Source organism: Rhodnius prolixus, unplaced genomic scaffold (genome assembly GCF_049639745.1).
Source record: "Rhodnius prolixus isolate KJV_2025 unplaced genomic scaffold, Rpr scaffold_2, whole genome shotgun sequence".
Taxonomy (NCBI): Eukaryota; Metazoa; Arthropoda; class Insecta; order Hemiptera; family Reduviidae; genus Rhodnius; species Rhodnius prolixus.
Window position 1 is genome coordinate 63772860 of NW_027411592.1, and position 27944 is coordinate 63800803.

Sequence of the window (27944 nt, forward strand, 5' to 3'; positions counted from 1 at the left end):
ATTAACCATTAAATAAATCCAAGGCTTAGACACCGGGAATCGAACCCACTAAACCAACAATACATCTTAGCATTGCGGGTCTAGTCTCTTAACCGCCTAACATACTTTACTATAAATTTCTCATATTAACCATTAAATAAAATCCAAGGCCTAGACACCAGGAAATCGAACCCAGTGCCACAATACCTCGCCTCTAACCGCTCGGCTACCGTGGCGCCACTTCTTTCCTGTACTACACATTTAATTAACTTTGATTTTATTCCATTCTCATAGGAAGTATCCACGTAATAAACAAATTAACAAAGTTACACTTTTTAAAATTCAATTAACAAATTACTAAATTCAATACTAATAAATTGACTGCGAATTTAATTGAAATCTCTGCGAATTAAAATTTAATTAATTAACAAGTAAATATTATTTGATGGGTTTGACTAATTAATTAGTAAATACTAATTTTACAATATTATAATTTAATTACTAATTGGCATTACTAATTACTAGTTGGAGGGTTCGAATTATTTTTATTTGAATTAATTATAATTTATTTATTATTTTCTCTCACTTAGCGTGTAAGCGAGAGATGATACGAGGCGTGTTTTATTTTAAAATAAGTATCATTTTGAAATTCGGCCGCTGTAGTGCTGCGGTCGTCATTTGGCGCATGCGCGCTGTGTACCTACATCTGTCAGTAACAAACCAGACGCTAACACGGAGACCGTGTTTTAAGTTTGTGGAACGAATTAGGAGACTAATTCTATCATTACTGAAGATTTTTTGGGGCACAGAAAGTTGGAGGAAAAAGTGAAAGAGAGAACAGGACGCCATTACCAACTTTAGCTTCCTCAAGATGTCCACGAAGTGTGTTCTCCATGAAATTGTGTCCGGACGGCTTAAATTATCAAGGAAGTTATGGTCTCACTGGATACCCACCTAGTACAGACCCGATCCAGTGACCTGCCAACTGGTTCTGCATTTTAAGATCAAACTGGGTGATCAGCGTCCCGTCCGTCGACAATGATTAAGGCCAAAACGACCGTGTTGCAGTGGTTGTCAAATCAGGCGGAAGACGATAAGTGCCTTAATATTAATGGCAATTATTGTGTAGAAAACTAGATTAAGGCAACAGGCTTTCTTGGCAAAAATAAAATTGTTTAGACAATTTCACTTGTTTGGTTTCTTTTATTTTAAAACGGCACTTTCACTTTTTAAAAAAAAACTCCTCTTATTTCAATCGTAATGATTTTCACTTTTCACCGGGAATATCCGTTCTCTGAGGTCCTCTGAATCCGAAAAAATAGAAGGTTTTCACTGGTTGAAGGCGCCACGATAACCGAGCGGTTAAGAGGCGAGACCCGCAATGCTAAGATGTATTGTTGGTTTAGTGGGTTCGAGTCCCGGTCTAAGCCTTAAATTTTATTTAATGTTTAATAAAAGAAATTTACAGTAAAGTATGTTTGCTAGTCGCCTCCGTCCACTACACCTAATTGGTAGTTGGTCGTAAAGCCGGCCTGAAAAAATAGGAAATTACTTTACTTTGTTCACTAGTTGGTCTGCATCTGTGCGTATCCAGCGTAAATGCAAGAACAAATGTTGCAGAAAGCTTAAATGCCGCTATATTCAGCTTAAGCACCAACGGAAGATAGATGCCACAATTAGGTTTTCCTTGAAAATCAATCAACCGAAGTATCACTCTGCAAAAAAAGAAGAAGAATTTTCATAGTTTTCCCATGACTCACACACTATTTTCCTTTCAGCTTTCTGCTGCCCATTCACTTTTGGTCCTTTTTATTGGGCACAATTTTCCAGGAAAATTCGATTAAGGGCACTTCTGTTGAGTGGGGGGGAGGATAATGAGATTTTCTTTGAAGTGTCATATCAAATAATAGTTATTGTACTAACTTCACATGTATGCGTGATAATAATAATAATAATAATAATAATAATAATAATAATAATGTTAGGGAAGGGATTAGCTATGAGGTTAGCATACTGGACTCCCACGCGGAGGTCCCGGGTTCGAATCCAGCAGCTGACCCTTAGATTTTCTCTTCCTAGGAGCTTCTTACAGCTCACTGTCCGGTGATGGACAGTGTTGTCTGTAACGAGAGAACACTGTCCGGAGGCCGGCAGTGCACTGGAAAAAGCTCCGGGCGCTAATGACCTCAGCTGTTGATGCGCCAAAAAAAAAAAAAAAAAAAAAAAAAAAAAAAAAAAATAATAATGTTGTCTGTAACGAGAGAACACTGTCCGGAGGCCGGCAGTGCACTGGAAAAAGCTCCGGGCGCTAATAACCTCAGCTGTTGATGCGCAAAAAAAAAAAAAATAATAATAATAATGACACCGAATTTCCCAATTAGGCTAAGATCAGCTCACCGGAAATGTCACTTTCACAAACGGAAGTTTCCGTATTTTTTTTTTCTTTCACGAACAACTTCTACATTATTCTACATTGCTCGTACATAAATCTACAAAAATATCGGTTTACAACATTGCTGACCCCAACCACACGGTTTCAATAAATTGCTATAATAGCTAATTCTATGCATGTAGCTATTAATTTCATGGTCTCTTACCTTTGTAAGAGAAAGTAAGTCATCAGAATTAGTGTATTAGTACAGAAACTGCATGATTTATGTGTGTGTCTGTATCTGTGCCTTCTTACAGTAGTAAGAAAACGGTGAAAGAATCTTTTTTCTTAAAACAAATATAAATATATTTTTTAAAAGATGGCAGGTGTTGAACGAAGGTCACCTGACGAATTATGTACACCATTACTGGACGTGCAAAAAACAAGACGTCGAGGTTGGAGTGTTGTAGGTCGTAGCGCTAATTAAGAAGAAAACAGCCGCTGTCCTAATTCACCTGTTGAATACTAACTAGCTGCCCCCATATAGAAAAGCTACAATCGTCGTCTATTTCCCCCACCCCACCCGCCGACCCATTACTCTCCCCCAAAAATGGGACAGCTGTTTCCAATTAGTTGAACATAGAGACATACAAATGGTGAGTTTACAAATCCACCATGTTAATGGGTTGAGCATAGAAATGTTTTACTTCCTGTTTTTATGTTAATCGAAACCAAAAAACAAAGTGAGGCTAAGTTTTAAATTAACCCTTTAAAGATAGCCAAAGGGAATTACAGGCAACTGGAACCAAAACGTTCTAAACGGACGCACTTCCTGTGGAATTTCTGTTACTACCTTCTTCACTCTCATAAATATTTTATGGGTTTCTTAGTACCGCCAAATGTACGGAAACAGCCCTTGGCTGGAGGGCTTTAACTTCTTTAGCCCACCATCCGATAGTCCTTCAAGGTTGAAGAATTCAATCAAGTAAAGTGGCCCTTCTAAACCCACTTGTACTGCCAATTTGGAATTTTAAAGTACTTAATACCTATTAATATTAGATGAGTCTGCACATTATTCTAAAATGTTTCTTTTTTTTCCAAGAGGAAACCCAAAAACTCTCAGAGTATCCTGGAAATGAATTATTTCTAGAAAATAAATAAAAAAAAGGGATGCTGGAACTATTTTTAAGGACCAACACACGCTAAACGAAAAAGGAAAATCGATTCAGAATGAGTGGCTTATATAATTAAATAAATAATGTATTGTGTAGGCCTAGGATTGTATTCAATGGGTTTAATATGAGAAATTTATAGTCAAGTATGTTAGGCGGTTAAGAGACTAGACCCGCAATGCTAAGATGTATTGTTGGTTTAGTGGGTTCAATTCCCCGTCTATAGGCCTTGGGTTGTATTTAATGGTTTAATATGAGAAATTTATAGTAAAGTTTGATAGGCGGTTAAGAGACTAGACCCGCAATGCTAAGATGTATTGTTGGTTTAGTGGGTTCGATTCCCCGTCTGTAGGCCTTGGGTTGTATTTAATGGTTTAATATGAGAAATTTATAGTAAAGTTTGTTAGGCGGTTAAGAGACTAGACCCGCAATACTAAGATGTATTGTTGGTTTAGTGGGTTCGATTCCCCCCGGTGTCTACGCCTTGGATTTTATTTAATGTTTAATATGAGAAATTTTGCAGTAAAGTATGTTTGCTAGTCAGCTCCGTCCACGACACCTACACAAAGTAGTTGTGATATATCTATATCACAAAGATAGTTGGACGTAAAGATCGTCTCAAAAGTTTAAGGCTTTGATTAAACGTCAAAAAGCACATAATCAGCAAGTGCCCAATATTTCATTCATACTTCAGCTCACAATTTTAGTCAAGTTAAAAAAAAAAAGTTAATGTTAAAAAAGCTCCGGGCGCCAATAAACTCAGATGCTAATGCGCCGTAAGTTGTAATGGCTAAAAAAAGTTAGACTAAAATGTTCAGACTATATAATTATTTAAATCCTTTCCGCTTGGGTTTGTTTTTGAACTTTAAATAACCAAACTCAGAAGGTTATACATTAAAGTTTTATACCAAAGTTTGTTTTAAGAAACTACTTATTATAGACAGAAACCAATAGAAGAAAGATGGAAATTAACCAAACTGTGATAAAATACAAAATAAAATGGAAGTAAATAGGAACATGAAGCGATGTAGAAATCCAACATTAGCCAGCAGCCAATCAGTGTACAGCTATGTAACACTTTGCTTTTTTTGACAACCAAAAGCAGCCTAATAAACCGTCTAGTTTATTGGAAACCAGCTAGTGGAGGGGGGCAAAGACGTACATAAAAGAGCAAGATAAAAGGAAAATACCAAATTTGGTTACATTAAGTTTAAATATATATTTAGTTTTTATTTAAAACAAAAAAAAGATCTGGACGAGAACAGACTCACAGGACTTCCTCTTAATTCTATTCTCAAAGTACGAACTTACATCTCGCGGGGACCATATGAGCCATATTAGATTGTTACGAGCAACAAAGTTTTAAATCCTATAAAGGGCCCTTCCGCAACAACTATCCTTAATAAAGACAGATGAATGTCTGTGTATATGCAGGAGGTTTCCGGATATTTCCCGGATAATCTAAAAAAAAAGACATACTACTACTTCCTGTGGTTAAGGAGTAAAGTAATCGCCTAACTACCAAATTAGGTGTCGTGGACGAAGGCGACTAGCAAACATACTTTACTATAAATTTCTTTTATTAACCATTAAATAAAATCCAACACCTAGACTAACCAACAATACATCTTAGCATTGCGGGTCTAGTCTCTTAACCGCTTGGCTACCGTGGCGCCTACCTGTGGTTAAGGAAATTTCCTTCAAAAAAACTCGCAAAGATTTTCCTCTGACTCAAAAAAAAAAGTGGGCAAATTGGACAAATTGATCTGTTTTGTGGAGTTTGCGGCTATTCAATACTCCAAATCTGGACAATCACAAGAAGTTGAATTCTTGATCATCTGCTGTTTGTGTTTACTTGACAAAGAAAGAAAAGCTTTTTGGGCCGAAAATGCTACCTATCTGAAACTATTTTTCTCTTTTTTGGGGGGTTGGGGAAATCCTCTTTAAAATTGCTCCTACCATATCCTTTAAACTTCTATACAAAAATTCTATTTTGGGGCTTTAATAAAGTATAAGTAAAGTAATCGCCTATTTTTTCAGGCGGGGCTTAACGTCCAACTACCAATTAGGTGTCGTGGACGGGGGTTGGCTGTAGCTCATGCTTTACTATAAACAATTTTTTCTAACAAATAAAAAGTAATCATATACAGGATTCAAACTGGGAATCTCCCACTTACAAAGCCACGCTATTGACCACTAGACCAACAGCCGCATTTTGGGCCTTTTATTGGGTAGTCCAAATTTGAACTTTGAAGTGTCTACCCGTCATGAAGTTGGATACGATCTTCAAACAGTTTGACAAAATGAGATCTTAAAAGCCTCCCTAGTGATATGAAACAGATCCGGGGCCAAGTTCTTTGCTCCTTCTTCTCTTCAGTTTCTCCAGATCTTTCAAGAGAGTGACGGCAGCCATCCTTGGACCGTATTTGGTATTGCTCTATGAGAAACGTCCATGGGTAACTTGCAACAGACTTGGAAGAGATGCTGCAGAATGTGCAACCTTATTCTTCTCTAGTGAAGCCAACTAGAGCATAATGTCCCTAGAAACAGGAAAGCTGGTCACACTAAGGAAAATAAAAGCTTGCTTACCCCCACCAAGAAGTAAGAAAAAAAGCTAAATTTACAGAGAGCTTTTTTTTTTTTTTTTAATCCTCGATTCACATAAAACTTCATTAAACTTTACCAGGATAGCATCAGACTAAGATCTAAGCCATTATATAAACTTTAAAGTTTATACCAGCTTTATTAAAATGCTTTGATAGTTTAAAGAGGGGGGCGATTCATTTGAAATCAAAATGAAAAGAGAGTTTAGATTCAAGTCTTTTGACAATTATTTTTAAAATCCAGAAAAAGAGTCCCTTAGAAAGGTAGAGAAACCCCAACGGTGAGTGGGGATAGCCGGGACGATAAAAAAAAATATGGAGGTTGATATAAAACGGTCCCAATTTGAAACCTAAAATGGGTGCCGATTCTATTTGAATCAGTGATCCGATGTGTTGTGTGGTCGATGAACCGATTGCTGCCTGTTTCACTTGACTGTTTTTCACATTTACGAGGGTCGTTTGAAAAGTCCGAGCAAAAATAAAAACTACTTAATTTTTTGGGGTAAACATTTTTTATTTTTCAACATAGTCTCCTTTTAGGCTTATACACTTCGTCCAACGCTGCTCTAGTTTGTTCATCCCTTCCGAATAATAGGATTTGTCCAAGTCTGAAAAATAGCCATTCGTTTCTGCAATCACCTCCTCTTTTGAATAAAATCTATTTCCCCCCAGCCATTTCCTCATATTGGGGAACAAATAGTAGTCCGAGGGAGCCAAGTTTGGAGAATAGGGGGGATGTGAAACGAGTTGGAACCCTATTTCCATTAATTTTGCGACCACAACTGCTGAGGTGTGAGCTGGTGCGTTGTCGTGATGGAAAAGGACTTTTTTGTGGGCCAATCGTGGGCGTTTTTCTTGCAGCTCGGTTTTCAAACGGTCCAATAACGATGAATAATATGCACCTGTTTTACCCTTTTCCAGATAGTCGATGAGGATTATTCCTTGCGAATCCCAAAAGACAGTCGCTATAATCTTTCCGGCCGAAGGAACGCTTTTCGCCTTTTTTGGCGCAGATTCCCCCTTGGTAACCCATTGTTTAGATTGTTCTTTGGTCTCAGGAGTGTAGTGATGTATCCATGTTTCATCCACAGTGTGACGAAACGACGCTTAAAGTCGTTTGGAACAGCTGCAAACCGTCCTTGCAACACTTCACACGATTTCGTTTTTGGTCAAGCGTGAGCAATCGCGGCACACCCATCTTGCGGATAGCTTTGTCATGTTGATGGAAAATATTATGTACCCGTTCATTCAAGATGCCCACAGCACTAGCAATCTCACGCACCTTCACTCTTCTGTCATCCATCAACATATCATGGATTTTATCAATGATTTCTGGAGTAGTAACCTCAACAACAGGGCGTCCAGAACGTTCAGCGTCACTTGTGCGCCCATATGGCCACTCCGAAAATTTTGAAACCACTTATAAACTGTTCTAATCGAAGGTGCAGAGTTACCATAATGTTTATAAAGCTTCTCTTTAGTCTCCTGCCTTTCATAAAGTAGTGTTTAATCAGCACACGAAATTCTTTTTCGTCCATTTTTTGAAAATTCACTCGACTTCCTCGATTCAAACGAATGCCATACACAAAGAAATAGACCGATCTGGCTGAAACTTGGTGTGTGTTCTTCCAAGAGATGCTACTAACTAAACATAACCTCGATACGCGCCAGTGGTGCTAACTCTCTGACTTTGCACGGACTTTTCAAACGACCCTCGTACATATATATATATATATATATATATATATATATATATATACACTTGTACAAAATAAAAAAATAAAGAGGCGTGGCTTACAGAGAAGAAGAGAATGCGAAACGATATTGGAGGGATTCCCCCTCCTACTTTCCCTGGCCCATAACCATTTCACCCTTTACTGGGTTTCTATTCATTTATTTAATAAAAAGAAGAGGGTGGGAGGGGTTAGAAGTTCATTTCTTTCACTAGCCCCACCCCTGGACACCATTTCAATTTTCCGGCGTGACGTAATGTAAGGGAAAGTAGTAGAAAAATAACCACTTTAATTTTTCTTTCACTGTAAAAAAATTTTTTTTTTTTTTGGTTCTCAATTGAAATTATTTACATTTTCATTATTGGTTTTTCTTATGTAATTATGGGATGAAATATTGAAAATAATTTTAATTTGTTTATTTTATTAATTTTGTTTCTTTTTTTCATCCAATGGGAAATTGAGTTTTCCTTCAATAAGTGGATTAAATTGTTTGTTTATTTATTTTTAAAAATTTTCTAATTATTGCTACAATTTTGGGTTTTTCATGTGTTTTTTATCACTTTTTATTTATTCATTAAAGGGGAGGGGAAGGTACGCAAACACTTCATAGTTTATGGAAGCCAAAGAGGAGGGGGATGGATGAGGATATATGTATGCAAAATGGCCGCTTAGCACCTGTGATAATAAATATAAATAATATAAATTGTGATAAATATATGTAATAAAATCGTAACATATTATTGGATATAAGACGCCACGATAGCCGAGCGGTTAAGAGACTAGACCCGTAATGCTAATATGTATTGTTGGTTTAGTGGGTTCGATTTCTCGGTGTCTAGGTCTTGGATTTTATTTAATGGTTAATATGAGAAATTTATAGTAAAGTATGTTAGGCGGTTAAGAGACTAGACCCGTAATGCTAATATGTATTGTTGGTTTAGTGGGTTCGATTTCTCGGTGTCTAGGCCTTATTCTTGTTATTATTATTATTATTATTATTATTTTAATGATTTAAGGCGCGTCAACATCTCCGGTTAATGGCGCCTGAAGCTTTTTTCAATGTTCTCTCGTTACAGACAACACTGTCGCATCACCGAACAGTGAGCTGTAAGAAGCTCCGAGGAAGAGAAAATCTGAGGGTCAGCAGCTGGATTCGAACCCAGGGCCTCCGCGCGGGAATCCAATTCGCTAACCGCATGGCTAATCCCATCCCTCTATTATTATTATTATTATCATTAGTAATGCCTATTTTTTTTAGGCGGGCTTTACGTCCATCTACCAATTATGTGGTGTCGTGGACGGAGGCGACTAGAAAAACACACTTTATTGTTAATTTCTTTTGTTGCCCATTAAATAAAATCCAAGGCCTAGACACAGGGAATCGAACCCACTAAACCCAACTCCGGCCCGCGGAAGTATTTAATCCGGCCCGCCGAGGGACCCTCCGACATGGATAGTATATGGGCCGCTATAATTACGTTTTGACGGTCGAGAAGTATAAAGTAGATTCTACTTAGTAGAATAATAGATGCATAACCTATAGGTGAAGCTAAACTAGCCGCGTAGTTACACAAGTGTGTAATGCTGTAATGTTTTGATAATATTATGATTAAAAGCTTTAACACAAAATGCATTTTTTCTATAATTCCTGGCCCTCCTCTAGAATTTCTTAAACTTTGTGGCCCCCCATTAAAAAAGTTTGCCCACCACTGCACTAAACCAACAATACATCTTAGCATTGCGGGTCTAGTCTCTTAACCGCCTAAAATACTTTACTATAAATTTCTCATATTAACCATTAAATAAAATCCAAGGCCTAGACCTGGGGAATCGAACCCACTAAACCAACAACACACCTTAGCATTGCGGTTCTAGTCTCTTAACCACCTAAAATACTTTACTATAAATTTCTCATATTAACCATTAAATAAAATACAAGGGGAATCGAACCCACTAAACCAACAATACATCTTAGCATTGCGGGTCTAGTCTCTTAACCGCTCGGCTATCGTGGTGCCTAGTAATATTATTATTATTTTCACATAATGACACATTCTCGCGTTGTACGAAAGACATACCACTTTTGTGACAGTTTTGTTCCAAGTCACTATCCAAGGTCGAATTATCAAACTCTCGCTTTATCAATTACAAGCAATTAAATACAATGCCACAATTTTTTTTTGTGCTTTATAAACAACAAGTTGAAATTGAACTGCAACTTTATAACTTTATTTCAATTCTTTCCATTTGAAAAAAGTGTTTTGATGATGTCAATTGTTTGGAAATTTAAGAGTTTCATCACAGGAAATGAAAAAACTGTCCAGTCCCATATCCCTAGGCTATGAAGGGACTAGCTACTTCCGGCCATAAGTACCAGTTAGTTTTTTTGTTCATCAATTCTGTCTCAGAAAACCTGCCTCCCTTCACTAGACTCATTAATCCCAGTTAAGGCAAAAGTTACAAACTACAGGATACTGGTGGAAAATACAATGGAAACTTTCTCCTTCCATATTTGTGCAATGCAGGGTGGGGTGAGGAGGAGGGGAGGAAATAAATCCTGGAAAAACAATAGGTTTCTTCCCCAACTACTCCCGGGGGGGTGCTGCAAAAACAAAAAAAATAAAGTTACTAATGATATGTAGGAAAAAATAAAATGCGTGGAAAACGTGTCAGCATACAATGGGGTATATGTGAGAGTGGTCATGCAAGGTAGGCGGACAATGAACTACCTTTTTTTTCCACGTCCAATGAAATGAACTAAGCGCCATTAATAAGGCCGAGTTAGCGAAAGGGACAGACATACCCTATCTATAGGGCTGGGCTCTATCATTAAATTTCATTAAAACTAACTAACGAGCGGAACGGTTAACTCCCTCAGGCTGGCTAGCACAATGTCCTCTCCCTTTACAGGGCTTATACCTTATCCCTTTATTATTATTATTTATTTATTTTTTTTTTTTTGCGAAGCCTCTTTTGTTCATATTTTATTATATATATATTTTTTTGAATCCAAGAGAAAAGGAAATTAAAAAAAAAAAAACTAAAATTTTAATCCTACTCATTTTATTTCCTCTTAACCCTTGTAACCGGGAAGTCCTGTAATCGGGCCGATTATCACTTGGAGTTTTCACCCGGAGTACCTGTTTTTAGCCTCTCTTGAGTACGAAAAAATGGTTCTTACAAAGAGTGAGTTTGTAGGCAGGGAATTTATTGGTAGAAGTTCCATTATTTATTGTTAAATGTGCAAAAATAAAACTATACAGCTTACAAACTAATTACAACTATTATTAAAATGTGGTAGAATGTAAAAACTAATACTGAAACAACACTATCATAACAATCATAAGATGTAACATTAATTAAACACATAATAATAACGAACACAAGGGAGCCACAATGGTTCTTTCAAAGCTCAAAAGAGTTTTTGTTTGACACCAAACATGAGCCTATTTTTTTTTAGGCGGGCTTTACGTCCATCTACCAAATTATGTGTCGTGGACGGAGGCAATTAGCAAACATACTTTACTATAAATTTCTCATATTAAATATTAAATAAAATCCAAGGCCTAGACACCTGGAATCGAACCCACTAAACCAACAATACATCATAGCATTGCGGTTCTAGTCTCTTAACCGCCTAACATATTTTACTATAAATTTTACATATTAACCATTAAATAAAATCCGAGGCCTAGACATCGGGAATCGAACCCATGAAACCAACAGTACATCTTAGCATTGCGGGTCTAGTCTCTTAATCGCCTAACTTACTTTAATATAAATTTCACTTATTAACCATTAAATAAAATTCAAGGCCTAGACATCGGGTATCGAACCTACTAAACCAACAATAAATCTTAGCATTGCGGGTCTGGTATATTAACCGCTCGGCTAAAGTTAACTCCATATATACAAGTAAAAGAGAATAGAAATATAAAATAAAGCTTATCCTTACTACAAAGATGATGTAATTTCAAACAACATGATTACAAATTGCGTTACCTTGCAGATCTCTGGATTCAATTTGAGTGGAAAGCAATTTTATAAAGCAACACTTGTTTCACAGTCTCCCTCTCACTTCACTCTCAGTGTATAAACTTAATAATTTCTGCTGTGTATAGAGAGCTTTAAAAGTTTTATAGCATGAGTGATAAAAGTTTTAATGGTCTATAACATGTTCAGTTCATGTTTCAAAACATATAGTACTACTCGTATATATAGGACAAACATACACACCAGAGAAAGAAAGGGGAAGTAGTATTATAACGTACAAAGCGGAACTAAGATATATATTTATATTGATGACGTCAACAGACAGTGAGAGCACTGATCCAACGACGTCACAGCAGCACTGTTATATCTCGCATCTACAGAGAGTACTAATTTGAGATTCACTCTGTCTCACTTGCACTGTTTGTATCCGCTTTAACCTTATCAAAATATTAATATCAAGTTTAGTAGTTTTGGAGATAAACATCTAATTTAATGCTACCATGTGACGTCACCACGATACAGTTAAATTTCTAACGTAAACCAATGGTTTAAAAATAAAAAATTTTAAGAAAAAAGGTAAGAAATAAGTCTCACACGCACACACACACAGACAAAGATAATCTCTAATCGAGTTGCGCATCCGTTTAAAAGGAAGTCCGCAATTACGTCACGGAACTGTTCACGACTACGATTCAATTTGTCTTTTCTTGTTACCTAAACACTTGTAGACAATTTATGAAAGCCGAAAAAAGGATTTGTTTATTTATTTTTTAGGTTCTCCCCCCCTCTACCCCCGCAGCACCATAACTAAAATAAAAATGATATCACGTCACTCGCTGAACTGGAACCTACGTCATTCTTATTAAGATGTACCTGTTGCCAGGAGGTATTTTTACTTTTTCTAAATCCTGTTGAGAAGAAGAAGGATTGCCACTGATTAGTAACCCTGAATCCCGAAAAAAACTGATTTTTTTTTTTAAGGAAATAGTGAATCACAAAGTGTGTCCGAGAGTGCGTAAATGAAACTAAAACAACAAAAACAACAACCACTCAAAACTATACAATTCAACAAATAAGGTGCGAGATGATAACATTAATGAAGTTGTAATCTCCTCATCAAAATGATTATTCTACTTCTGATGATGGAAAAAAGTTCGAAACCGGTCCGGGACAAAAAAAAAAGAAAGAAAAAAGCGAGTTACGACATGTAATGTCAAGAATATTAAATGAATGTCCGGTAGGACAGTTGTATAAGGGTTGATCGTCAAAAAGTGCATTATTAAAACTGTCCTACCGGATTTGTGTAACTTTTGGTGTTCAATCAACCCTTATACTTAACTTTTTAAACTGTAAGTTTTTGTTAAGGAGATAGAATATATAAGTAAGAACGAAAACGCTGTGAATATATGGGCAATGGCCAATAATTAATTTATTTTTTCAGGTAGACTTTACTTCCAACTACCAAATTAGGTGTCGTGGACGGAGGCGACTAGCAAACATACTTTACTATAAATTTCTCATATTAACCATTAAATACAATCCAAGGCCTAGAGACCGAGAATCGAACCCACTAAACCAACAATACATCTTAGCATTGCGGGTCTAATCTCTAACCGCCTAGCATACTTCACTATAAATTTTTCATATTAACCATTAAATAAAATCCAAGACCTAGACCGGGGGAATCGAACCCACTAAACCAACAATACATCTTAGCATTGCGGGTCTAGTCTCTTAACCGCCTAACATACTTTACTGTAAATTTCTCATATTAACCATTAAATAAAATCCAAGGTCTAGACACCGGGGAATCGAACCCACTAAACCAACAATACATCTTAGCATTGCGGGTCTAGTCTCTTAACCGCTCGGCTACCGTGGAGCCTCATTTTAGCACAATTTAACCCCCTCTATTTCTCTCACCAATGTCGCTTGTTCATTGATAAAAGGACTGACAAGAACTGAATCGACATAACCGACTTACTATAATACAATTTAACAACCTACCTGAACGTACTGAATTGGATATGGGATTTATTCAGCCAAATATTCGACCTTTCAGAGACTATAATCCCTTCATCCTAAAATCATCCGTTCAATCCTTACTCCATTTTATTACGTTCCATCTTTAACCATCCACAGAGCCCTAGAAATTTCCTTCGTCAATCTAGCACAGACGAAAGAGGAAAGATTATTTTTGATTATTCAACCCTTTTATTGTTGGTTCCCTTTTATGTCGGACATTCGCGTGGTGATTTTGGCCTTTATAAGGGCCTAGTAAGTGCGTCTGAAAGCTTTTCTTCGTATTCACTTGTCCTGGACGTTCATTCTAGCTGGGACCCATTTTTTTTTTTTTTTTTTTTTTTTTTGTTTTATCTGAGAGTTCTGTACACTAAGTCAGGTCGGAAAAACAAACTGTATTTTTAGGGATGTGAAAATGCGTTAGCATGGTTGTTAAGAGTGAAAGGGTGCAGAAAATCATTGGGAAATCTCCTTTTCTCTTTATATTCACACACACATAGGGAGAGAATTTCCCAGCTTAAGAAGGTTTCCAGCCAGTTTTTGGACGAGGACTTCCCCCCCCCCATCCCGTTGCTAATGTACAACCACTGACCCTTCCACTGTATCACCATAGCAACCTGTTTTTTGAATCACAAATGTCCTTTATTCCCCCCCCATGCTAAGTTTTTCCTTTGCTAAGTATATTTCTGTCACAGTAAGAAAACAAACAGAAAGAAAATCACCTCCTTGATTTTCAAAACAGACATTTCGGGTCATTTTCTTTTATATCCATCACCCACCCATTCACCCATTTCCCTCCGTGTACTCTGTATGAGTGTGTTTTGCGTCACAAAAGCCCTTTTTTTTTCTCTTGGCGGTTTTCTTTATTTTTCTTTCACACGTATTCCACTTTTCTTTTGTTTTTTCTTTTTCTCATTAGTATTTGAATATTTCATGGATTTTTTTCTTTGTCTTTTTATTTTTATTTTTCCTTTGCTTGAATATTTCTTTCATGTGGTCTATTTGCAAGTTTTAGCCAATCAGAAAGAAAAAATTAATCACATGAATAAACTATGTGATCGTACTTCCACTGCAAGAAAGTGAATAGGTTACGCTAGGTGGAAGTGAAGTCAAACAGGTTTCTTGGGGAGGAGGGACTAAATAAAATATGGAAATGATTAAAGTAAAAGTAAAGTAATCGCCTATTTTTTCAGGCGTGGCTTAACGTCCAACTACCAATTAGGTGTCGTGGACGGAGGCGACTAGCAAACATACTTTACTACCTTAACAAAAACTTACAGTTTAAAAAGTTAAGTATAAGGGTTGATTAAACGCCAAAAGGTGCACAAATCAGCAATTTTGAAAAGGTAGATTTTCCTTTTTGTCTATTAGCAAAGTTACGTCTGCTTAACAGATTTTTTTAAAATTTGGAATAAGCTATTCTATCATTATAACCTGATACGGTGTTAAATCGGAACCGTAACTACCACTGGAGAGATCTTTTTAAAGAATGGTTATAGTTGCGGTCCCCAAACCATCCTCAATAACCATTTTTTTGAGAAAGCGTTTTGAATAAAATAGGAAGGTATTTGTACGTAAATAGCAAAATTAAACTGCGATTTCAGTACTTCCTTTTAAGAGGAGCAAGAAAAATAAACTGCGATTACAGTACTTCTCCCTAAAAGGCAAAGATTTTGAATCGAACGACAATTCATTGATGTGAATCGGTTCACTCATTGATAATTTTAACGATTGCAGTACTTCCTCTTAGTAGGTGTAAGAGCATGATGGCACATCACAGCCACGTAGAGGAGCTTTAATCACTTCTTCGTGCTAAATTTTATCAAAATCGGACTAAGCTTTGTAGAAATATTGGTAATAATAGTTTTAGAAAGGGCCTTATTTGGGTGGGGCGAACTCCCCTCCTTATGAGGCATAGCGTCGAGACTTTTAAAGTACAAATCTGTACAAAATTTCGATTCGAATGACACTTCATTCATGAAAATCGGTTCACGTGTCGATAATTTGAAACGATTGCTATACTTCCCCTTAACAAGTGTAAGAGCAGATCGTCGCTTTATTGTTAGGTAGGGGAGCCCTAACCCTATCATCCTACCAAATTTTATCAAAATCGGGCCAAGATTTACAGAGTAATTAGTAATAATAATTTTGGAGGGGCCTTACATAAAGGGGGCTAACTCCTCTCCCTTTCGATGTACAGGGTCGAGACCCCCAAAAGGCACATCTACATAAAATTCCGAATCGAATGACACCTCATTCATGAAAATCGGTTCGCGCGTTTAGGCGCTACGTTGTTTACAAAAAAGGTAACAAGAAGAACAAGAAGAACAAGAAGAACAAGAACAAGAACAAGAACATTTTTTGAAAAAGCCGTTTTTGCTCATTTTCGGCAACTTTTTTCTCGAAACCTATTAAATCTGGGTCGTTACAAAACAAATACAGTGATAAAGGAGGGTTTGCCCTATAATTTAAAGAAAATTTGGGAATTTTATCTTTTATAGAAAAAGAGAAAAAAATTGTCAAAGTTGGGTGTTTTTCAACGTTACGCTTTTTCGTGCAGTTTTTGATGATCAACCCTTATACAACTGTCCTACCGGACAGTTTTAATACATATTAGCTTCACAGGTCTCGCCTCTAACCGCTCGGCTACCGTGGCGCCCTATATGGAAATTATTATATTTTTTTTGTTTACGCCGGAACTACAAGAAAATAATAGATGATAATAATAATGTGAAAAAAATATATATATAAAACTTGGTCAGATTTTAAAGTGACAAAGGAAATTAATAAGCCCAGCTTGCTAAGCTCTAAAGAAGAAGCTGCTCTGCTCTACATCCTTTCAGAACTCGCTTAAATTAAATTTTGCTGCTGCTGTGTGAACCAGATGTGTGCGTGGTCGGAAGGGTCTAGACGGATCTCTTTTAGGGCAGGTTATATCTTCGAGAAACAATGGTAAGCGCCTTCTGGCCACAATTTTGTGCCCTTTATCAAACATTAGACCCCCCAAAATAGGGCAACAATTCAGTACTGGAGGAAGAAATGTTTTAATAGAAAATGGGACTAAGTTTTCAAATTTAATTTAGAAAACCAAAGGGTACAAAAAGAAAAATGAAAATGTAGGAACACCTGACGCGACCAAGGGACAGGAAACAAACGGGCAGCTGAGAGGAAAATTGGTCCTGGATATGCAAGAGGAGGGGGTCTAGATGTGGGTGTGAAGGGGGGAACAGTTCTAGAGACCCCCACTTTGGGGGCGATTATTAACTAATAGAGTCCTCCCAGGACCAGAGCAGAGTAACCTGCTCTCTCTCTTCCTTCCTCGCACTCCCACTCACTTCCGGACGAAATGTCTTCCCTGCTAGTTTTCGCTGGTGACAGCAGGTTTTAATATTTAGAACAGGAGTTGACAGGAATGTTTTATAATCATCGACCGCCCCTTATCAAAATTTTTAAAAAACCCCCTTTATCGACCCAATTAAAGTCTACGTATATTTTCCATTTTGTCGTCAATTCCTTGTACTAAATAAGGGACTAAAACCTAAAAAATCTGAAAAAGTAGAATCATACTTACAAATATTAGTGAGCATGCGCAACAATACTGACCTGTGAACAAAAGAAAATAAAATTATTAGCTACATAATTTTCATCATATCAGCTGTTAAATAAAATCTTAAGTGAAAACACTCTCATGACTTCCTGTAACTCTCAAGGTCATTACTAATCAATTTCCTTCCAACAACAATATCTACTATATTTAATTCTTACCAACAATATACAGTTAGGTAAAAAACATTACATTGAAATGTTCCTAGGAAATCTACCCGGGACAGATACAACTTGATAAGTCCATCTGTATGTATGTAGTGTATATACACAAAGTTTGCCGGAAAATCCTAAGAGTCATTTTCACGGGAACCCCAAAAAATAAACCTTAAGTAGATGGTCTACATCGGATTGAGGGATTTTCTTTAAACTCAGAAGTTTTAATAACAAATAATCCTCCTTACCAGGACAAAAGAGACAGGACCGTACATTACATCAAACTGGAACTTTATAGGGGGATCTATTCATCCCCTCACTTAGAAGTATCCCTAATCGAGTTTTCCGGAAAAAGTGTTTTTTTTTATAAAGTTGTAAAGTAATCGCCTATTTTTTCAGGCGGGGCTTAACGTCCAACTACCAATTAGGTGTCGTGGGCAGAGGCGACTAGCAAACATACTTTACTATAAATTTCTCATATTAACCATTAAATAAAATCCAAGGCCTAGAGACCGGGGGAATCGAACACACTAAACCAACAATACATCTTAGCATTGCGGGTCTAGCCTATAACCGCCTAACATACTTTACTATAAATTTCTCATATTAACCATTCTTAAAATCCAAGGCCTAAGACCGAGAATCAAACCCAGTACACAATACATATTAGCTTAGCAGGTCTTACAAAGTTGCAATTTAAATGTACTTAATTGATACTTGCATTTAGATTTCCGAGTTCAGTTAGCGCAAATCTCTCATTATAGTTAAGTTAACGCTAGCCACTTAAGTATTGATAAAAACTTCTATCGCTATTTCTATTTCTGTCACACATCTTATTTATAATATCTCAGATTGGTTCTTAAACAGCTGATAATTATTTAAAGTATCTACCGGGTCACTGTCAACTACATATATATTCCTAATCTTCACCAGTTCCATTGATATTCGTGTCCGACGATTAACAAATAGAGGAAGACAACCAAGGTCCAAAACCAAAAAAAGCTCAAAGGCGTGTTGGACTGACGGATGGATTTCCTGTTTCGACTGAAGAATCTGACTTAACGGTGTAAATATTTCTTTTGTTTTAAGCTTGTATAAATTACGTACAAAAATAAATAGCGGATGTAAATCACCGGAAAACGTAACATGTGTCTTGAATCGTTATTAAGTGCGCTAAATCTTTTCATCTGTTAAGAGAAAGAGAGGGCAGAGGAAACGGAAGCGAGCAGGCACAGAGACAGCTCGGGGTTTTTACTCGTATCACTGGTTTACTCAATTCCACATAATTTTTCTTTAGTCGTTATCTCTGCCCAGGAAAAGGAGGTTTTCCTTTTTTTGCCCACCGGAGAAATGAGGGTAGCGAAACTGCAGCAGAAGTGAGGAGGAAATGTCCTATCTAGGTCAGAGTTCCAGCTCGGCGTGATGCCCCACCCACCTGCCAGTTAGGATGGTGAGTGTGGCCGACCTGGAAGTTCCCCCACCTGGAGCCGGAACACGCTGGATACTGGAATATTGTTTAAATACTCCCAAGCTCGACGGTTCTCTACAGCTGGCGGCCAAATACCTTCTGGAAGAAGGTGTGACACTAATCAAGTAGGTGCTAAAATGTTGCTCGTCGTACTGTGCGCGAAACGAAATTCTCTATGCATTTATCTTTGGTAAAATTACTGACATAGTTTATCCTGATACTTAACAGGTGTGAAAATGAAGTAATTAGCATTGAAGCGGAAGAAGGATGCATTCCAGGAGCTCGTCTTATAAGCATTCCAACAATGTTTTCCCATTTTTCTCCAGCACAAAACAAAAGGAAGCATAGTTTTTATGTAAATATTCTAATTCACCGGAAATACATGCGTTTCCCGTGAACTAAACTGTATCCCGGGACTAAAAATAATAATGGCAGCCAGGGAAGGGATTAGCTATGAGGTTAGCGTACTGGACTCCCACGCGGAGGTCCCAGGTTCGAATCCAGCTGCTGACCCTCAGATTTTCTCTTTCTAGGAGCTTCTTACAGCTAACTGTCTGGTGATGGACAGTGTTGTCTGTAACGAGAGAACACTGTTCGGAAGCCGGCAGTGCACTGAAAAAAGCTCCGAGCGCCAATAACCTAAGATGTTGACGCGCCTTAAATCATTAAAAAAATAAAAATAATAATAATGGCAGCCATGATATCGCTTAAAATTCACGATTGTGATACTTCCGGTTGTGGTTAAATTTAATGACGCACTTCCTTTCAAAATGCACGTATTTTAAGCGTAAATTTCCTCAGGAAGTTGATGTGAAACTGAACTACAGCCTTCTGGGGATCTTGTGGCCCCGTCTTAAGCCATTCGAGGGTCAATGTTTTTTTTTTCTGGATGAGGCTGCAGCGGATTTACTGATCCAGTTGGAACGGATGTCGATCTACAGGATACTCCCCATATAAACGAAGTTACAAGCAACTTTTTTAGTTAACAACAGCGCTTGGTGACGTGTGTACACATTTATAATCATAATAGAAACCCACACAAAGGCAAGAGGCATACAACAAATACATATATTGTATATATATATATATATATTTATATATATAACGTTGTGTTGATGACAAAACTGTACGTTTTGTTGCTGTTAACAGTTTGCAGTGGCAGTTCGGGTTGTTCGGCAAAGAGAAATGAAGCAGAAACTTTAAACAGAAACTTCATTATATATAAAGTTCCGGCAACAAACAACTAGACCAGAGATAGCAGCACTGTCAAGCGAACTTGTGTGTAAACTGTAAATGTGTTAGTGTGTAAACAAAAGTACAGTTTCTGGATGCCAGAAGTGTTGCTCTTTTGCACTAGCAACACTGTTTATAAAACCTATATATATAAAACCGGAAGTGAGAAAGGTTTACTTTGTGGTTATATACTGAAATAAAGTAATAAAGAGTGTACAGATTTAGATGGCACTGCTTAATTGATATTTCAAAAACACGTGACTTATTCTCAAACTTTTTGAAAGGATACAACTCCCAAAATTGGTAAAATACCATAAAAAAAAATCTGGCATGGACCCTCATACGGGTTTATATATGTGAGGTCTGCAAAGCTAAGGTGTATTGTTGGTTTAGTGGATTCGATTCCACTGTTCTAAGCCTTGGATTTTATTTAATGGTTAATATGAGAAATTTACAGTAAAGAATGTTAGGCGGTTAGGAGACTAGACCCGCAATGCTGGGATGTATTGTTGGTTTAGTGGGTTCGATTCCCCTGGTCTAGGCCTTGGATTTTATTTAATGGTTAATATGAGAAATTTATAGTAAAGTATGTTTGCTAGTCGCCTCCGTCCACTTGAAGTACATTTTTTGTTTTTGAGCAATTTAAATTTAGTAGGAGACCTAAATTCATGGCAGTTTTATACACCCGTTAAAAAAGTGACAAGTTGTTGCAGGGCTAATCCTGGATTAGAGGGTAGGATCAGGGACGATTATGCGAGGGGTTCCTTAAATGTGACCACACCACGTTAGGCATTAGAACAGGCGACGTTGCTCTACTTAAACTCTTTCTTAAGTTATCCCTCCCACTTAACAGTGCTCTCTTCTAGTTAAAGGAGAAGTTAAGTAAGGGAGAGGACAGGAGTTTTAAGGTCGCCCACTTTAGGTCTGGGGAATATTCGGGAGGTAGGCGACAACAGGTAAAATGTGTTTGGCGACTAAACAAAGAAGCCAACAGAAAGCCACTTTGGAGCCGAGAACGACGTGATAAGCCGCGGGAAGGGCAAGGGAACAACACCAACTGCGGGCAACAACCACTTAGAAAGGGCGGCAGTATTCCCATTTTGTGAGGGAAGGGCCAAACCTGGTTTAGGTTGGCTGCTAAAAAAAAACTGTTTTCCAAGTTGTTCACCTGTTCATTGTCATCATATTTAGGAGGAAAAATGATGGAAAATTTATGGAGAAAAACTTTTTATTTTTATTTTTAGCGGGAAGAAAAGAAGCTCGCTTTTCTTTATTCAAGGAGGCTGTGTGAATCCCTGTCAACAGCAGTTGTTTCCCTATTGTTGATTTCTGTCCGCAATTAGCATTTCCGCCGACTCTTAAAAAAAATCAAAATGTCCGTCACAGAATTATTGGTAAACAATTTTTTCTTTTTTTTGTAAACAAGAAAATTAACGTTTTTAATTTTTACTGTTTTACTGAAGGAAATGATTTCAATAATGTCAAACTATCGATACCCAGTTTGCACCGGAAATATTCCGTTTTTAGGTCTCCTGCAGCTCCCCCCCCCCAAAAAAAAGTGATTTTCATATAAATCCATGTCCGTCTGTCGGTCTATAGAGTGGGCGTTCAACAAAACTCAAAACGAAAAATGTCCGGAAGCACAAAAATAAAGTGCCATTTATCAGAGCTGACATTTAAGCTTTTGAACAAAATCAATCAATCGGAAGTGTCACCTAAATTCAATCGATTTTTACAGTTAAGCTTTTGGACAAAATCAATCAACCAGAAGTGTCACCTAAATTGAATCGATTTTTCCAGTTAAGCTTTTGCACAAAATCAATCAACCAGAAGTGTCACCTAAATTGGATCGATTTTTTCAGCTAAGCTTTTGAACAAAATCAATCAATCGGAAGTGTCACCTAAATTCAATCGATTTTTACAGTTAAGCTTTTGGACAAAATCAATCAACCAGAAGTGTCACCTAAATTGAATCGATTTTTCCAGTTAAGTTTTTGGACAAAATCAATCAACAAGAAGTGTCACCTAAATTGGATCGATTTTTTCAGCTAAGCTTTTGAACAAAATCAATCAATCGGAAGTGTCACCTACATTAAATCTATTTTTACCAGTTAAGCTTTTGCACAAAATCAATCAACCAGAAGTGTCACCTAAATTGGATCGATTTTTTCAGCTAAGCTTTTGAACAAAATCAATCAATCGGAAGTGTCACCTAAATTCAATCGATTTTTACAGTTAAGCTTTTGGACAAAATCAATCAACCAGAAGTGTCACCTAAATTGAATCGATTTTTCCAGTTAAGTTTTTGGACAAAATCAATCAACAAGAAGTGTCACCTAAATTGGATCGATTTTTTCAGCTAAGCTTTTGAACAAAATCAATCAATCGGAAGTGTCACCTAAATTCAATCGATTTTTACAGTTAAGCTTTTGGACAAAATCAATCAACAAGAAGTGTCACCTAAATTGGATCGATTTTTTCAGCTAAGCTTTTGAACAAAATCAATCAATCGGAAGTGTCACCTAAATTCAATCGATTTTTACAGTTAAGCTTTTGGACAAAATCAATCAACCAGAAGTGTCACCTAAATTGAATCGATTTTTCCAGTTAAGTTTTTGGACAAAATCAATCAACCAGAAGTGTCACCTAAATTGGATCGATTTTTTCAGCTAAGCTTTTGAACAAAATCAATCAATCGGAAGTGTCACCTAAATTCAATCGATTTTTACAGTTAAGCTTTTGGACAAAATCAATCAACAAGAAGTGTCACCTAAATTGGATCGATTTTTTCAGCTAAGCTTTTGAACAAAATCAATCAATCGGAAGTGTCACCTAAATTCAATCGATTTTTACAGTTAAGCTTTTGGACAAAATCAATCAACAAGAAGTGTCACCTACATTGAATCGATTTTCCAGAAAAGGGCTCCTAGGATTTTCACCAAATTTTGCATAACTCATAAAAAGTTCTAAAAAACTTTTACTTGAAACATTTTCTCGTGAAAATTCGAATAAGTGGTGATTGAGATTTTCTAGAAAGTATCACACGTCACTGGACTTTTGGATGTATAACCAATCAAGTATTTATTAGGGAATTAAATAGGTAACCAAATTTCCAAATTTGTGGAAAATTGTCGTAACAATTTTGGGTTTTTTGGTTACGGTGGATACACAAACAGATGTCACTTTGTTGAAACTCTGTTTCTATATTCACGAGATCTCTTAAGGTAATTTCCGGTAAAATTTTTCACATGGGAAATGATCCGCACAATTACAATAATCTCTTTTTTTTACGAAGATTAAGAAAAAGTAATCAAACAAAAATAAAATGAAGCATATCAAATTGGAAAATCTGTAAATACGTTTGTTTACAATAATTAACTTAGCAGATTACTGAGCGTAAAATATTTGATCGGAATAGATTCCAATCGATAGGACGTATGTTACATAGTAAGAGCGTAACAGAAATAAGCGGAATTTGCGGGTGGTCCCATTGTATTGGCCAGCTGACGGCCAAGGTCACCCACACTATACTAATGAATATACAAGAACGATTCAGCTAGCAGTGTGGCAGCGAACCAAAAACAGTTTCCTTCGCGTAAAGATTATGTAATTAAGTGAATCTTATGAGTTAAGGGTCTTATTCTTCTAATAATCATGCAGATTCTATTTTGAATATTCACTGGAAATAACCGTGTTTAGAGAAAAAGTAAAGTAATTGCCTTATTTTTTCAGGCTGACTTTACGTCCAACTACCAAATTAGGTGTCGTGGACGGAGGCGACTAGCAATCATACTTTACTATAAATTTCTCATATTAACCATTAAATAAAAAATCCAAGGCCTAGACACAGGGAATCGAACCCACTAAACCCACAATACATCTTAGCTTTGCGGGTCTAGTCTCTTAACTGCCTAACATACTTTACTATAAATTTCACATATTAACCATTAAATAAAATCCAAGGCCTAGACACCGGGGAATCGAACCCACTAAACCAACAATACATCTTAGCATTGCGGGTCTAGTCTCTTAACTGCCTAACATACTTTACTATAAATTTCACATATTAACCATTAAATAAAATCCAAGGCCTAGACACAGGGGAATCGAACCCACTAAACCCACAATACATCTTAGCTTTGCGGGTCTAGTCTCTTAACTGCCTAACATACTTTACTATAAATTTCACATATTAACCATTAAATAAAATCCAAGGCCTAGACACTGGGGAATCAAACCCACTAAACCAAAAATACATCTTAGCATTGCGGGTCTAGTTTCTTAACCGCTCGGTTACCGTAGCGCCTCGTTATTAGAGAATAAAAAGAGAAAAGAACGTTGTGCACTAGTTGGCAGGAGCCATATGGATCTCTCCATAGCTCCGCAAAAAAAAAATGGGTTTTGATCCCAGTTAGCAGATGTGCAAAGATTGCGCCGATGGAAAAAGGGAAAGCTACTGGAGAAGAATTTCCAGACTTGTGCGCTGACAGAGAGAAGGCTTTTTAGAAGCGTACAAGTAAATCTCTTTGAGCTACAATGGGCTGGGAAACGGACCAACTCCACGAGAAACGGGAATGGGTATCCATGGAAATTAGGAAAGGATTTCTTTTAGAAGTTATGAGTAATAATAAAGTACTAAAGAAGGGGGAAGAAGGGCTTACTCTTTCGGCTCAGTAAAGCCCTTTAACGACCCCTTTTTTTCTCGGGAAACATTAATTAGAATTAAGTGAGTGAAAAAGGAACATTACTGGAAAAAGGAGAATAAACTTCGCCACAGACTGATGACGTCACTATAAAAAAAAATTAAAATGAGTGACGTCAAGAATTTATAATAAATCCTTAATTAAACTTTCATTTGTCAATGGATAAAACTTTGCAAAAATACGTCTCCAGGTTAAATTCAATGAACTAACAGTCCGGAAATAAATTTCAAATAGAACAGAACTAAAATTGTTAATCCAAAACGCGGCTATCTCTTACCGCAGTTAACCTAATTGAATTTTATTTAAAAAAAATTAACACTTTCGAGAAAAGCCCCCTCACCAGCCACCCCTTAAAAAAAAGCTCCTTATTCGCATTTTCCGGGAAAAATATAAGTTGTAGAACTTTACTGTGCAACAATAAGCACACCAATGTTTGCCGGAAATCGTAGGAGGAGCTTTCCAGACAATTTAAAAAAAAAAAAAAAACTGAATAATCGATTTTTGTAAAGTGTCACTTCCGGTTGGATGATTTTTTCTAATATAGTCGGCAGTGGCATCTAAATCTAAATTTTGGGCTTACAGTAATTTTTTTTTTTGTTTTCTTTAATTTTGAATTACGTCTTCATTTCAAAGTGAAGACGTAATTTGGTGAAAAGCACTTTTCCGGTAAACTCAATTTTGAAAATTTGACGTCACAGCGATGCCTCTCTCTTCCCCTAACTAGTGTGAAAAACACAAAATTCTCATCCTCCCAATTTTCCATTCATTTATTTATTTTCTGCAACGCTACTCATTGTAATGGCGGGCAAAGAAAAGCGGAAGTTCTAAATATAATTTGTGCTTCTAGAGAGAGAGGGAGAGAGAGAAAAAATTAATTAACTTGAAAATCCAGGAAAAAGAAAAAGGGTTAGTTGGGCTTAGGATGAGCCACAGCGCATATATCCCGTAGGAGCGGGAGGAGAGGAGACTCAGTCCAGAATTGAATAATTAAGTTTTAATTACTAGGTTGTAGACGAGGGCTAACTGCAGAAAGAGTGGAGAAAACCGGGGAAGACGTAAAAAACCAAAATAGCGAACATAAAGGGCTGTCCCACAGGACTCAGGACTCATCTCCTTCTCTGGAGAGGTCCTTCTTCAGCTTTAACTATATTTATTTTTATTTTTTGGTTTAATTCTGTATTACGTGAGATTTTTTTTTTTATTATCCTTTTAATGTAATTTACACCTGAACCTACAGGGTACAATAGGTAAATGTGATAGGTATAAATCAATAGCGTGTCACACGTGAATGACGGTCATCCAGTGATGGCCGCCATAGTCACCCAGTTGGTCACGGGGCCAACGGCGCCTCAGCCGTCTTCGAGGATTGGAGGGTAGCGTAGTTGTAGATAAATTTGCAGCTAAAGGATTGGGATGAAGTGAGAGTTTTTGGTGAAAATTTTTATATCGAATTTTGGCAAGTTCGGAGATGAGTAGAATTTGGAGATCTGTATGTATAGTGTGGTTGCTAACATAGAATGGGGCGTCTAGTATGCGGCGGAGTATTTTGGATTGCAGTGTTTGTAGTCTATTGAGGTTGGATTTTTTAGCTGTTCCGTAAAGTTCGAGTCCGTAAGTCCATATTGGTGTGAGAAGGGTTGTATAGAGTCGTCGTTTGTTCTGTAGTGAGAGTTTTGAGCGTTTGTCGAGTAGCCTGGCTAGAAGTTTGTATCGTTTGTTTAGTTCGGTACGTTTAAGTCTCGTATGGGGGTTCCAGGTAAGTCTCTTGTCTAGGTACATTCCAAGGTACCGCACATGGTCGGCTGGTGGGATAGGTGTGTGATGTAAGAAGACAGGTGGCGGAGATTGACGTTTGAGTGTGAAGACTATGTATTTAGACTTAGTTGGGTTAATTTTTATACGCCAGTTTTCTAACCAAGGTTCTATTGAGTGAAGGTGGGACTGTAGTGAGCGTACTGCAAGGATAGGGTCAGAGTGTGTGGAGAGAATGGCAGTGTCGTCAGCGAAGGTGTAAATAGAGGTATTAAGATTAGAAGGTAAGTCGGCAGTGTAGATTGTGTAAAGAAGAGGAGCTAAGACACTTCCCTGTGGCACACCAGCAAGGACGGGATAGATGGAAGAGTGAGTAGTGCCCTTGGAGAACTTGAAAGAATCTGTCAGAGAGGTAAGAGCTGAGTATGAGGTAATAAGTGCTAGGAAGGATGCGTTTTAGTTTCCACAGTAGACCTTCGTGCCAGACTCGGTCGAAGGCTTGCGAAACATCGAGGAATACTCCAGCGCAGTATTGTTTCTCTCGAGTGAAGAAGCGATGGTGTCTACAATACGATGGTCCTTCTGGATCGTCGAGTGGCAGCTTCTGAAACCAAACTGATGGTCCGGTATAATTTCGAGAGATTCTGTAATTTCGTGGAGGCGTGGTAACAGAAGTCTCTCGAATATTTTGCCCAAGAGAGGCAGTAGGCTTATCGGTCGATAAGAAGAAGGTAGTTGAGTCGGTTTGTTGGGCTTGGGTATCATTCGAACTGTAGAAAATTTCCAGAGTATAGGGTAGTAAGTAGTTCTGAGAATAGAGTTGTAAATGGTAGTGAGGAAGATGTGAGATTATGATGAAATTTTAATGGGATGTTGTTATGGTAACCAATTTTTATGTATTATAAAGGCAACAATCATATATAATCCATATTTTCTGCATTCAATAAATTCTCCAAGTAATCATCCTTATAATCAGGAATGTCTGCGGAAGCTCCCGACATGATTTAAAAGTAAAAAGCAAAGTAAAGTAATTGCCTATTTTTTGAGGCAGGCTTTACGTCCAACTACCAAATTAGGTGTCGTGGACGCAGGCGTCTAGCAAACATACTTTACTGCAGATTTCTCATATTAACCATTAAAAAAAATCCAAGCTCTG

General features: G+C 37.2%; 1 protein-coding gene across 9 annotated transcripts in view; it reads right to left on the reverse strand.

Moving 5' to 3' along the window:
* The window catches only part of LOC141450153 (high affinity 3',5'-cyclic-AMP phosphodiesterase 7A-like), a 392695-nt gene that overhangs the window by 159423 nt on the left and 205328 nt on the right, over positions 1–27944 (reverse strand). The window contains exon 2 of one of the 9 annotated variants that reach the window (XM_074120293.1): positions 17445–17476. The exons of the other annotated variants lie outside the window; for them this stretch is intronic. The gene's annotated coding sequence lies outside the window, so the exon portion shown is untranslated. The remainder of the gene's footprint in view (positions 1–17444; positions 17477–27944) is intronic. 9 annotated transcript variants of the gene reach the window in all.